Below are 11022 nucleotides of genomic sequence, written 5' to 3'. Positions count from 1 at the left end.
TGTTCCTACAGATGGAAGAAGGGAGGAAGCAGCAGAACAAAGGTCAGGGGAGAAGAATCTCCCACAAATGGGATCCTGAAAAGTAACTTGCTCATTCTGAAGTGGCTAGATTAGGCAAATTCACCTGGGAGCTAGGTGGTAGTTCTTCAGATGCCATGGTGGCCGGGGCACCTCTGATCCTCTGAGCACAGCATGATTCACTGGCTGGGTTTTACCTTTGTTCAGATGGCCCCAAACAGGAGAGGAAAAACCAGCTCAAGCCGTAGAAGTAGGTGAGCAGGTACTCACATGAACAAGTGCTGGTTTCCAGAGTGAAGTTTGTTTGCTTGCTATGCCCTTTCTTTTTTTTTTTTCCCTTAACTCTGAAGCATCATCCTGAGCCATAGCAGTTCTTGGAGACCAAGAGAGTAAAAATAATATCCAGAGTAGCAGTGATTTTGGGAAGCTTCCCTCTCTCGTATCAGTGTGCAGCCTGCTTCATATCCAGCCATGAGCTCTTTCTGACACAGCTGGAGTCTGGCAGGAGAAGAGAGCTGGCTCCAAGCTGAGCTTTCAGGGCTCAAATGTGGGCTCAGCTCTTAGAGAAAACATGCACTGCCTTCTCTTCCTTTAAAGTGAAGTCTGCTGGAATGTGCATCTAAGAAAATAATATTGTTTTGTTTAGGCTTCTCTCTAGTAAGCAGCTCTACATTAGACCTAGGTTCAGTAACACAATATTACTCTAAATTTTTCTCTGGGGAGACTGAGGCACCACATGGCTGAGGGTCTTGTGTGAAGCCATGCAGAAGGCATGTGCCATAAAGTACAGGGTGACTGCTGGTGTTTCACCTGGAGTTGTTCTCTGTGTACTTTTGTCCTGAGATACCTTTCAATCTGGGACCCTCAGCACTGTTATATTCTCAGCCCCTGAGGTTGTACATTTGAAAATGTAAACATGGCAAATCTGTATTCTGGAAGAAGACAAAATTAAACTGTTGAAGTATCTTATTTTATCAGAAACATTACTAGTAATAGAAAAGAAAAAGTGTTAAAAAGCTAATTGCTCTTTCTGAAGGTCAGTTCTTCAAGGACACAATGTTGCGCTGATTCTGCTTGAGATGTGGCATAGCACATATGCTCACTGCATGACTGTTGTAATTACATATAAAATGTTTATTTCTCAATGGATTTTTTTTTCTCCTTGCTTAATGTGTCTCTCTTGCTGCTTTGTCTCATAACAACTCTATTAATTAAGAAAAAGTGTCAAAGGACCAGCTGAGGAATGAATGAATCATGAAATTAAGAAATTGCTGGTTTTCAATGTTTTCTTTCTTTTAGAGATAGAACAGATACATCTGACTGTAAGTGTTCGTGTCAAATATGGGGACATTTAATATTGCAGTTCCTTGGAAAACAAGATTCTCCTTTTACTTCAGTGTTTCAAGAAGATAAAAAATATTCATAGTTTGTTTAGGGAAAAAAAAGAGCTAGCACTTGTCACAGTGTCAAAATTAATTATTTTTGATTGATCCATTTGCCTTGATCTTTATGACCCTCAAGAATTCCAAATACTTATCAGTCAACCATTTAAATTCCTCAGCTAAACCCCGTACCTCATTAGATAAAGAAATAAGGAGGGTCTTGATGTGCTTTTCTTCAGGCCTGTCACTCCACAGTCTGAAAATATAGATCATGGCATCTTAAGCTATTCTCAGGAGTTTCCTTTTTAAATAGCAGAAGAGCCTTATGTTCCTCTATATGTTTCATCACATTCTCATCAGTGACACTTTCTTGCCGGTCCCTCTTAGGACTAACTTCGAATACCACCTTCAGTGGTGGAAGGAGACCATGGGACATAAATTCACTGGTGACTGTGCTAATGTCACAAAGCAACAAAAGATTGTTGGCTGTTGTGATGGCCTAATGAAAGGCAAGGGGAAAGTCAGAAAGGGTGCACTTAGAAGACACATCTGGAAAAATTTAAGATACATGTGAACCTTTTTGTGTGTGTATTGACTTCTCAAAGACATTGAGGTCTAATGGGAATATTGCAGAATGGAGAGAGCAACCCAAAATATCAGACTATAGGATTATGTATGTCCCAGATTTTGTGCTTTCTTCGTTCTGGGTGCAAAGCAAAACAGAGGTAGGCAATTCTGTAGCATGTACCCTGCTGAGATACAAATCACATGAGAAAAGCAGAAAACACCTTTGGGCATTATGGGTGAGGGAGAAATGGCTTGAAGGCCAAAAAACCTGAAGATACTCCCCCAGAAACCTTGTTACCGGTGCTCAGTGTGGAACAATCTGTCCATCCCCCCATGTCTCAGCTGCTCTCTCAGTGCTTGGGGTGACCCACATGATCTCCTCACCACTGACCCTGTGCAACGGCAGAACAAGGCTGGGATCCCTCTCACCTCCCTTTAGCTGCTTCTGTGTTAGGTTTCCTGTGATGCCTCGGTGATGGGACACCAGAGCTGGGCTATGAGGGACACACATGCGCATCCTCCCCTGTCTGATCTGTCGTGCAGGCGTAAAGCCTGGATCTCCCAGGATTTCCTCCTTCCCTGCCTCCTACCACCTTCCCTGGACAGCTGAGGCAGCTGCTCTGAAGTCCTCCTGCTGAAACTCCACTTTGTGTAAGACCAGTGAAGTCTGTCGGGAGGCAGGATATCTGTTGGTGGATGTAGCCAAGAGAAGCTGCCGGGCACACAAGCTTCCACCCTTTTCAGACTGCTGTGGCTGTAGTAATGAACCAACCACATAAGAAATTTTTAACTGCTTCTTAGAGATCTGGATCCTGGAGCTGCCGTACGAGGGCCTGGTTATACACCACATCACAGAGGGGCCTTTTGCTTTTGCTGTGGCTCAGGGAATATCTGATATTGATGGAGAAGGAGCAGCCACTGCCACCTGCTGCTCCTTCCCAGGAGGATGCAAAATGTGCCAGGAAGGGGCTCAAAGAGCAGCTTTTCCATTGAGGCAATTAAGTGATTGTCAGTTTGAAGGGGGGAAGAGATGATAGTTACTAACTTTCACACACCTTTGCTGAGCTAAACAAACACCCATTTTACAGGGCTTCCAAAATCCCACAAGCGCTCCCTTGAGAGATCAGCTAGGATCTTTCAGTTGATTCTGGGCTCCCCTGTACCAGCCATCTTTGCGTTTCTTTGGGCTGAGACCCCAGTGCTTTGGTGAGCCGCAGTAACATGCATTACAGGATGCACAGGTAACATCATCTTCCTCTTTCCAAACCACGGTAACTTCACAGCCAAAGTTCTGCTGATGTATCAGATCCAATGTCCAAACTATGCCAATATATATGTCACATACATCATACATTTCATTCCATCATACATCTCTATCGATACATGAAAGCCAGCTTTTGCCCTGATCTGTGTTTTCTTAGGACAGATCATTTCTTCTCTGAGCATTCAGTTTGCTTTTGTTCCTGCTTCTTTAGGATGGCACAGCTGTTTTGTTTTCTACTTTCAGTTTTTCACCTTTCATTTGATTTTCCCATTCTCTCACGCTGTGATGAGCGTTGCAAACCAGTATCCGGACCTGGGCTATTGCCAAAGGGGAAGCTTAAATCAGAGGCAAATCAGAGCCATTTATAAATCAAACCTGAATAGATTTTTGCTGCAATTTGTGTCTCAAAGTATTGTGTACTGTGATAACTTGAATGGGAAAGGCACCAAACACTCAGGGTGTAAAGAGGCTCAGAGTGGCACTTAGTCCCCCAGACAGAGTCCAGACTTCTCAAGTTTCTCTCTCCTAGCAGGTAAGACCTCACGCAGCGTGGTGGCCCTTGTCCAGATCTGATGAGTCGCTCCTGCCAATAGCCCCCATTTTTCCCAAGACAACAGAAAGCAATTAACTCCTTTCCCAGTGCGTGAGTGACTTCATATCATGCACCTTCATCTGTCAGGCCCTGTGGCCCATGGCGATGTCCCCACCATATGCACATATAGCACGTATGGAGATGTGCTACACCAAAGTTACAAAATTTGCAAATCTGCTTTCTTGTCCTTCTACTTGCCTCTCAGGGGCAATGCCAGCACCTCCCAAGCTCTAGGATAAGAAGTGGTGATGTTCACTCTCTTGGTCAACATCAGGGGACAAACCGAGCATTGTCACTTTTGTTACTGAACTCAGCGTGAAAAGCCTGATGCCCTTCAGCAGGACCTGCTCTCTTGTACCTATAGGTTTTGTCCTGTGCAAAATCCAGACTGCGTGTGGCATCTTGAGTGAAGCTTCCCAGGAAAACAATGATTATTTTAATGGAAAAGTTGTTGCTCAATCCCTGAGACTGCAGTTCCCTAAACAGTCTAGTTCTAAGAACCAGCAATAAGAAATAGGACTGACTGTTATTCCCATTACCTTTTGGAGAATTCTGTTATGTAACGTAATTTAATTTAATTTTATATACTTTTTTCTATATAGAATTCTTTTCAGGTACCCAGAATCTTAACTCCTGTATCACAGATTGCAGTCCCCTGTCTACACTTCTCATCCATCCGTATCTCAAGTCTTCTTTTTTTTCATGCCAGTCTTTTCAGAAGACCATATAATTTTCAGAATATTTCACACTTCTGAAAGTCCATATGGTTGTCAAATTCTTTTCTGATGCCACTTGTTTATGGCTTCAAAATAATCAACATGGATTCACACATCCTTTTTTTCCCCTTCCCTCCCCCCCTCAGTCTCTTTTGTACACAACTCCAATAAGATTAATTCACTTCTCCAAATGATGCTGCCAAACTTAACACATCAGCAGAGAAGGCCTGGGGCAAAAATCTGTTCCATCTTGCTATGCTATTCATTTGTGTCAGGCTGCAAGCTAGCTGTCACTCCAGAGAGCAGCCAGGTTTTCTTTGGACCATCTACCAAAAATTGCAGCATTAGAAAAGCCATGTTCTGGTGACCTGGTACGTCTAACAGACAACAAGCCTCCATGCCCAGAGAAGAGCAGGACACATCTGCAGCTGCATCCTCATGGATGTCACTGAACAATTCCCAGTGATGCTGAAAGCAGAGTTTTGTACCCTGCAGCGTGCTAGAGATAAGGTAAGTACCAAATGCCATTGATTCAATAAGGAGACACTAAGGAGAGGAGTGGCCAGGAGGAAAGGAGCCCAGGGCCTGTCCTGCTCTGTTCAGGACACAGAGCCGCAGGTGCAGCCCCAAACTTGGGTGCTGTCTGAAGAGATGAGACAGGGGACGTGTCGGGGAACCGGGGAATGGGAAGAGCGGGAGCCCTTCCAGGCTCGTGTTGGCCAAGGAAGGGTTAGTGCCATACTAAGTGTGATTTTTATGGGCCTGGGGTTTTGTGAAGGAGAGGGATGAGCTGGATGGGAAGACAAAGAAAAGAAAAGGGAAGATTAAGGGGAGGAAGGGAAGGACAGGGAAGAGGAGGGTCTGGGGGGACAGGCAGCACAAACCCAAGGGAACTCATCTGCGAAGGAAGGGGTTGAAACGGCGAAGCGGCCAGTCAGCTCAGAGCAAAGGCTGTCCTGGAAACCTGGAAAACACTCTATGCACTCGGGCTCTGTTGGCAACCTGACAGCTTCAGGGTCCTTAGCCCCTGGGGCTGATGGCTCCCCTCCACCATCCCTATATCTCACCCTGATGCCTTGAAGAGAAGGGTCTTGCACGGGCCTGCATACCTGGAGCTGGTGCACTATCTGGGGATAGAAAAAGGGAGGAAGGTCACAGCTGGATCCTATCTTTCTGCTCCTCTCCTGCCCTTTGGCTTGTCCCAGCACGCCCCTGCCCTCATCTCCAGCTCTTGCCTCCCCATCACACACCCTGGCCGGCAGCAGCGGCAGCCCCAGCAGCAGCTGTGCCTATTGCTGCCATAGGCAGCCCCGAAACTCCTTTCTTGACAATTTCTGCACAGTCTTTACAAACGTGACAGGGTGGAAATGAGCATCCTCAACCCTCCTGTGGGAAAACCACAGAGCAACCAGCTCTTGAAACCAAGCAAGGCAGCAAAGTGCTGGGAGAGAAACTTAAGGGCAGAGGCTGCATTTCTGTGGCTTTACGTGGCACAACAAGGGAACACTGGCAACTAGTCAAATTCCATGAGCAGAGTAATTAATTAAAGCTTTGCTTTCTTGTGACCAAAAAAAACCCAGAGTAGGAAAAGGTGGGACTCATAGCCGTGTCATGGCAAACCATGTAGAAAACCATCTGCTCCTAATCACAATCCAGTTTGAAAAAGTCAGTCCATGCAATAGCACATGTGAACTGCAAAAAGATGGCTGTTAATTCACCAAAGTAGGAGGAATTATAAAATTAGTATTAAGTATTGCATTCTTAAACTGTATCGGTTTCGGGAGGCCCTGTCACCGAGTGCATTACACCTAAGGAGCAGGAGTGCTCTGGTGGCACTGCTAACCTAACAAGAAGTATTGTCTTGGCAGGAGTTGGGTCATACTTAGCAGATTATCTCCGTACCAGGAGGACTAAAATTTCCATCAAAGTAAATAGGGGAATTTCTGACAGCCAGCCGGCTTACCGTGTCGTGCTCAAGGGGTTGTTCGCAGCAGACGCTCGGCTCCATCCCGAGCGCAGCCTCGAGTGGTTGCCCCGTGGGCTGTGGCCGCTTCCTCACCCGTGGCTCTGATGCAGCAAAACGACACGGCGGAGCCGTTTAGGTCATCAAGCCATAGGTTATTCTGCTGCCCAGCTTTGTGACGGACGGGAGGGTGATAAAGCACAGTGGCAGGGTGGAAGCCCAGCACAGGCATTGTCAGCAGCTAATAGTGAAACGCCGGGCACCGAGAGTGTGAGGGCAGGCAGGTGTCGTTGGCGGAGATGGCTGGAGCAGGGCTCGCTTTCTACTGTGCCGGGAAGCGAATGTCACCGCCCTCGCCCCGCGCCCTTCGGGGACCCTTGCTGCAAAGCACCCGGCGGACCCTGGGGACGGGGCTCGCCTCAGGCCCGCCGGGCACGGCTGCGGGGTGCGGAGGGCACCGTGCCAGCGCCCGCAGGGTCCCCGCCGGCTGCCCTGGGGGTGTCACTCGCCTGGGCTGGCAGCTCCTTGTGCTGACGCTCGTGTGCACGAAGACCACGAGATGGCACTAGCAACTTTTGCAGGCTGGTGGCTTCCCAGCGAGGTACACGAAAAAAAATAGCATGCTGCATTGCTGTGATCCCATCACCAAATACAGGTGCTCTGCAGCCATGGAGACGGGAACGGAGTATTTCTCTTACTGACTGGTCAGCTTTGGCTAGATCCATCTCCATTGCCATCTCGTTATGTACTAATGGTCAGCAGTTTTGATTTATGATGGGCGGATTGGATTAATGGCCTCCACCTACCAAGCTACTGTGCATTTTATGCCTCATATATTCAGGAGAAAAGTGATTAAAAAGGACAACTGATTCTGAAGTGAACCACGCATAATGCAAAAGGCTGAGTCAAAGCAGAGACAGGGTGCGCCTGTTCAGTTGCTGTGACGGTGCGCTTCCCCCGCCCCGACCTTTATCTCCTGCAACCCTGCTCAGGTGATAACCACCAGTGGTGATTGTAATGGATGCATCTGGTCAGGATGGCTGCATCTGGCTCCAAGTGGATTCAGGAGACAGATAACAACACAATAACCTAGGGCTATTGTGCAATGCGCCCACCGAAGAAACTAAAATCTGTGGTCGGCATAAAATATGACTATGGGTCAATCATCCCCATAAAGAGTGAGCAGCTCAGGAGCCCTTTGAGCTCTCCTGCACAGCAGCGGGCTGCACACCAGGATCTCCCCTTGAGCAGGGACGCCTCTCAAGGTTACTCCTCGAGGCTGAGAGATTCCTTGCCGCAACAGATCCTCGGTAAGTGACTAATAGCATGCTAAACTTTGAAATCTTAGCTAAGTGATATAAAGGATTGATTGCAGACATATAATCCTTTAGACATAAACCATTGACCAAGTCTGGGACTAGGACTGGATCTAGCCGCACCTAGACTCCTCTCTGAGAAGGAGTTTAGAAAGCAATGGGATCTTTTCCGAACCTCAGGACTCAATGGGAGGGTCTCCCTGACAGTTTTGTCTGACCCTGTCCTCTATGCAGTAAATAATCACGGGTACCTCACCATCGAATCTTGTTAAAACACTGTCGCATTGAACTTACTTTGTTAACTCCCTATTCTGTATCAATAAACTATATTTTTACTTCTCTCTTGCGAGTGAAGTGCACGCTCACTCCATCCGCGACCGTTGCGAAGCTCTCAGACTCCAAATGCCCTTTCTGTGGCCAAATTGAAGCAAGACTGTCTATCTGTAAATTGCTAAATAAAAGCAGGCTGAATACTGATCTCCAGCTCCAAGGCCAGCCCAGCACTGTTTGACTTGTGTCCACACCCTTCAGAGCTGTCCCATCGGTCACAGACATACCACACAGCAGCTGGCCTGGCTTCCCTCCTGGGCTGCTGCAGGATCCTTATGGCCCTAGGACACAATTATCCCATTTTGCAGGGGAGGTTGTTAGCCAAAATAAAGTGAGGACTGTGTCGCAGCCCAGCTGAGAGGTGTTTTTACAGCATGACCCTGAGGGGCTGAGTTTCACGCCCTGTGGGATGCCCGAGGGCATGTGGGAGGACAGGAAGATGCAAAGTCTGGTGGGACAGTGTTGGAGACAGAGGGGCCCAGGCTTGAGGTAGCCTCTTCCATAGCAGGAACAGTCCTTGGGGTGAACTGCACCAGGTAGCATCTTGAAGAAAGCTGCTTGAAGAGGTCAAAAACAGAGGCAACAAGCAACCAAATGACCCAGTGTCTGAACCTTCTCGCTGTCCTTCTTCTGTTTACTACTGTAGAGATTTCCCATCACAGGATTTACAACACCTTGCAGGGCTTTCCACATCAAGCAGTTGGATTCCCCCCCCACATGCACACGTGCAGGACATTTCCTCCCAGTTTTCTCACAACCCATTCATTCCTGGGCTCAGGGCGGCAGGATCCTTCCCAGGTACTGAAATAACATTGCCCAGCACTCTGCACCATCTTCTCCTGGAACAGTAAGCACTCAGTGAAATTATCTGGGTGAAGGCTGCAAATAAACATGACTATCTTCTCATGTAGGGCATGAATTCAGTGCCGTTCATTGCCATGAACTCCTGTGGAAACCCAAGGAATGAAAAGAGATTCAACAGGAAATTTGACAAATTGACAGAGGATAAATCCATTGGTAGCACAATGTAGCAGTTGGTCACACAGTGATCTGAACACAGTTTTTGGCTCAGGAAGTCTGGATTCTGTGTAAATTTAGCAATTTACACTATGCTGAGTCCTGGAAGCTGGGAAAGGATGCCACAGGGAGGATTGCTCTGTACTGAAATGACACTTAGGCTCAGATGAGAGAGAATTCCTTATCTGCACAGAAATAATTTTGAGTTAGTTTGGGAAAAGAGTCAACATGGTTTTATAAAGGGAAATCACACCTCATAAATCTATTAGAGACTTTAGAAGGCATCAAAAAATAGGTGTACAGCTAAGAACGGTTTTCCAAAGTCATTCATCAAAGCCTCTTAAAGAAACCATGCTGTGATGGTTTAAGAGGTAAGGTTATGTTACTAAAGGACTGATTAAAAGGCAGGAAACAGAAGGTAGAAATAAATAGCCAGTTCTGACAGTGGAAGGAGGTTGGCAGTGGAGTCATGCAGGGATTTGTACTCAAGCTTATATTGTTCAGCATGACTTAAACCTGGAAAAAGGGGGGCTTCATGAGAGGGGAGTTTGTTGAGGTTATTAAGCATCCAAGATAGGAAAGATGATGGACAACTGGGGAAGTTGCAGAAGAGTCTCACAATATACAGCAACTGGGCAATAAAAAGGCAGATGAAATTCAATGTAGCTAATTCTAAAATTAATTACATTTTTAAAAAAATCTAATTTTACATACATGATAGTAGGCGCTGAACTGACTTTTACTGCTTGGGAATTGGACCTTGGGGCTATATAAAGAGCTACGAAAAGGGTAGCTCAGTGCTCAGCTGCAGTCAAAGCAGCAAGTCACGTTACTAGGAAAGAATAAAATGGAAGAGAATAAAATGGAAAATGCCTTCAAGCCATTCTGTAAATCCACAGTGCATCTACATCTCCAAAACTATGTGTGGTTACGGAGCCCCTAGCTCAAAAAGCACACAGCAGAATAGAAAAAGATACAGAAGGGTAACAAGAATGAACAAAAGCATGGAATGGTTTTCCTGTGAAGAATAACTAACTAGATTAAGACTTCTCAGCTTGAAAGGAGAAAACAGAACAGAGGGAGGTTTTATAGAAATGTATAAAACTGTGAGTGGTCTGAAAATGGTGAACAAGAAACGGTTATTGACGGTCTCTCCCTAGAGCAAACCTAGGGGGTATCAAATGGAGTTAGCAGGTGGCAGGTTTGGCAGATAACCCTTCCTGTACAACATGTAGTAGTTCCACATGTGGCAGTGGAACTCCCTGCCACAGGATGCTGCGGATGATAAATGGGCTCAGAAAGCAATTGAACAAATTCAAGAGAGGAAAACCATTTACAAAAGTGCCATCTATAGCACCTCAGGCCTTCCTGAGCCACACAATCATTCGTACAGCCTTTGGATATGTTCCTATGAAGGCAGCTCAGGTGTCCAAGCTATGCCACTGCAGTTCTTGCTACCTAGGCATGAAACTGCAGGCCTCAAAAAGCTTCTGTACAGGATGACAAGAGCTCATGTCCTTGCTGATACCAGCCACTGAAAACACCAATGTGTTTCAATATTCTGATTTCTTCAATAGTTAACGCATCCATGGTTTTACTCTGCTTCCAAAGCCCTTTGTGAGATCAGCCTGTCTTACCAAGACCAGGGTAGCTCCATTCTGCTGGGAAGAAGGGATGGTCAGTGCCAATGCTCAGGATGCTGAGCCTGAAAATCACTCCTGAAAGACCTCAGCACTCGCAGGATGTAAAAACAGATGATTAGAGATGTGATGGGACAGTTGCGTAACTAGAGCTGCCATGGCTGGATACAGGTTCTTTAGGAAAGGATGGCGCGTGGTGGTGGGGTTCGTGCTCTAG

This window comes from Ciconia boyciana, chromosome 1, assembly GCF_034638445.1.
Source record: "Ciconia boyciana chromosome 1, ASM3463844v1, whole genome shotgun sequence".
Taxonomy (NCBI): Eukaryota; Metazoa; Chordata; class Aves; order Ciconiiformes; family Ciconiidae; genus Ciconia; species Ciconia boyciana.
Note: the sequence above shows the minus strand (reverse complement) of the source record.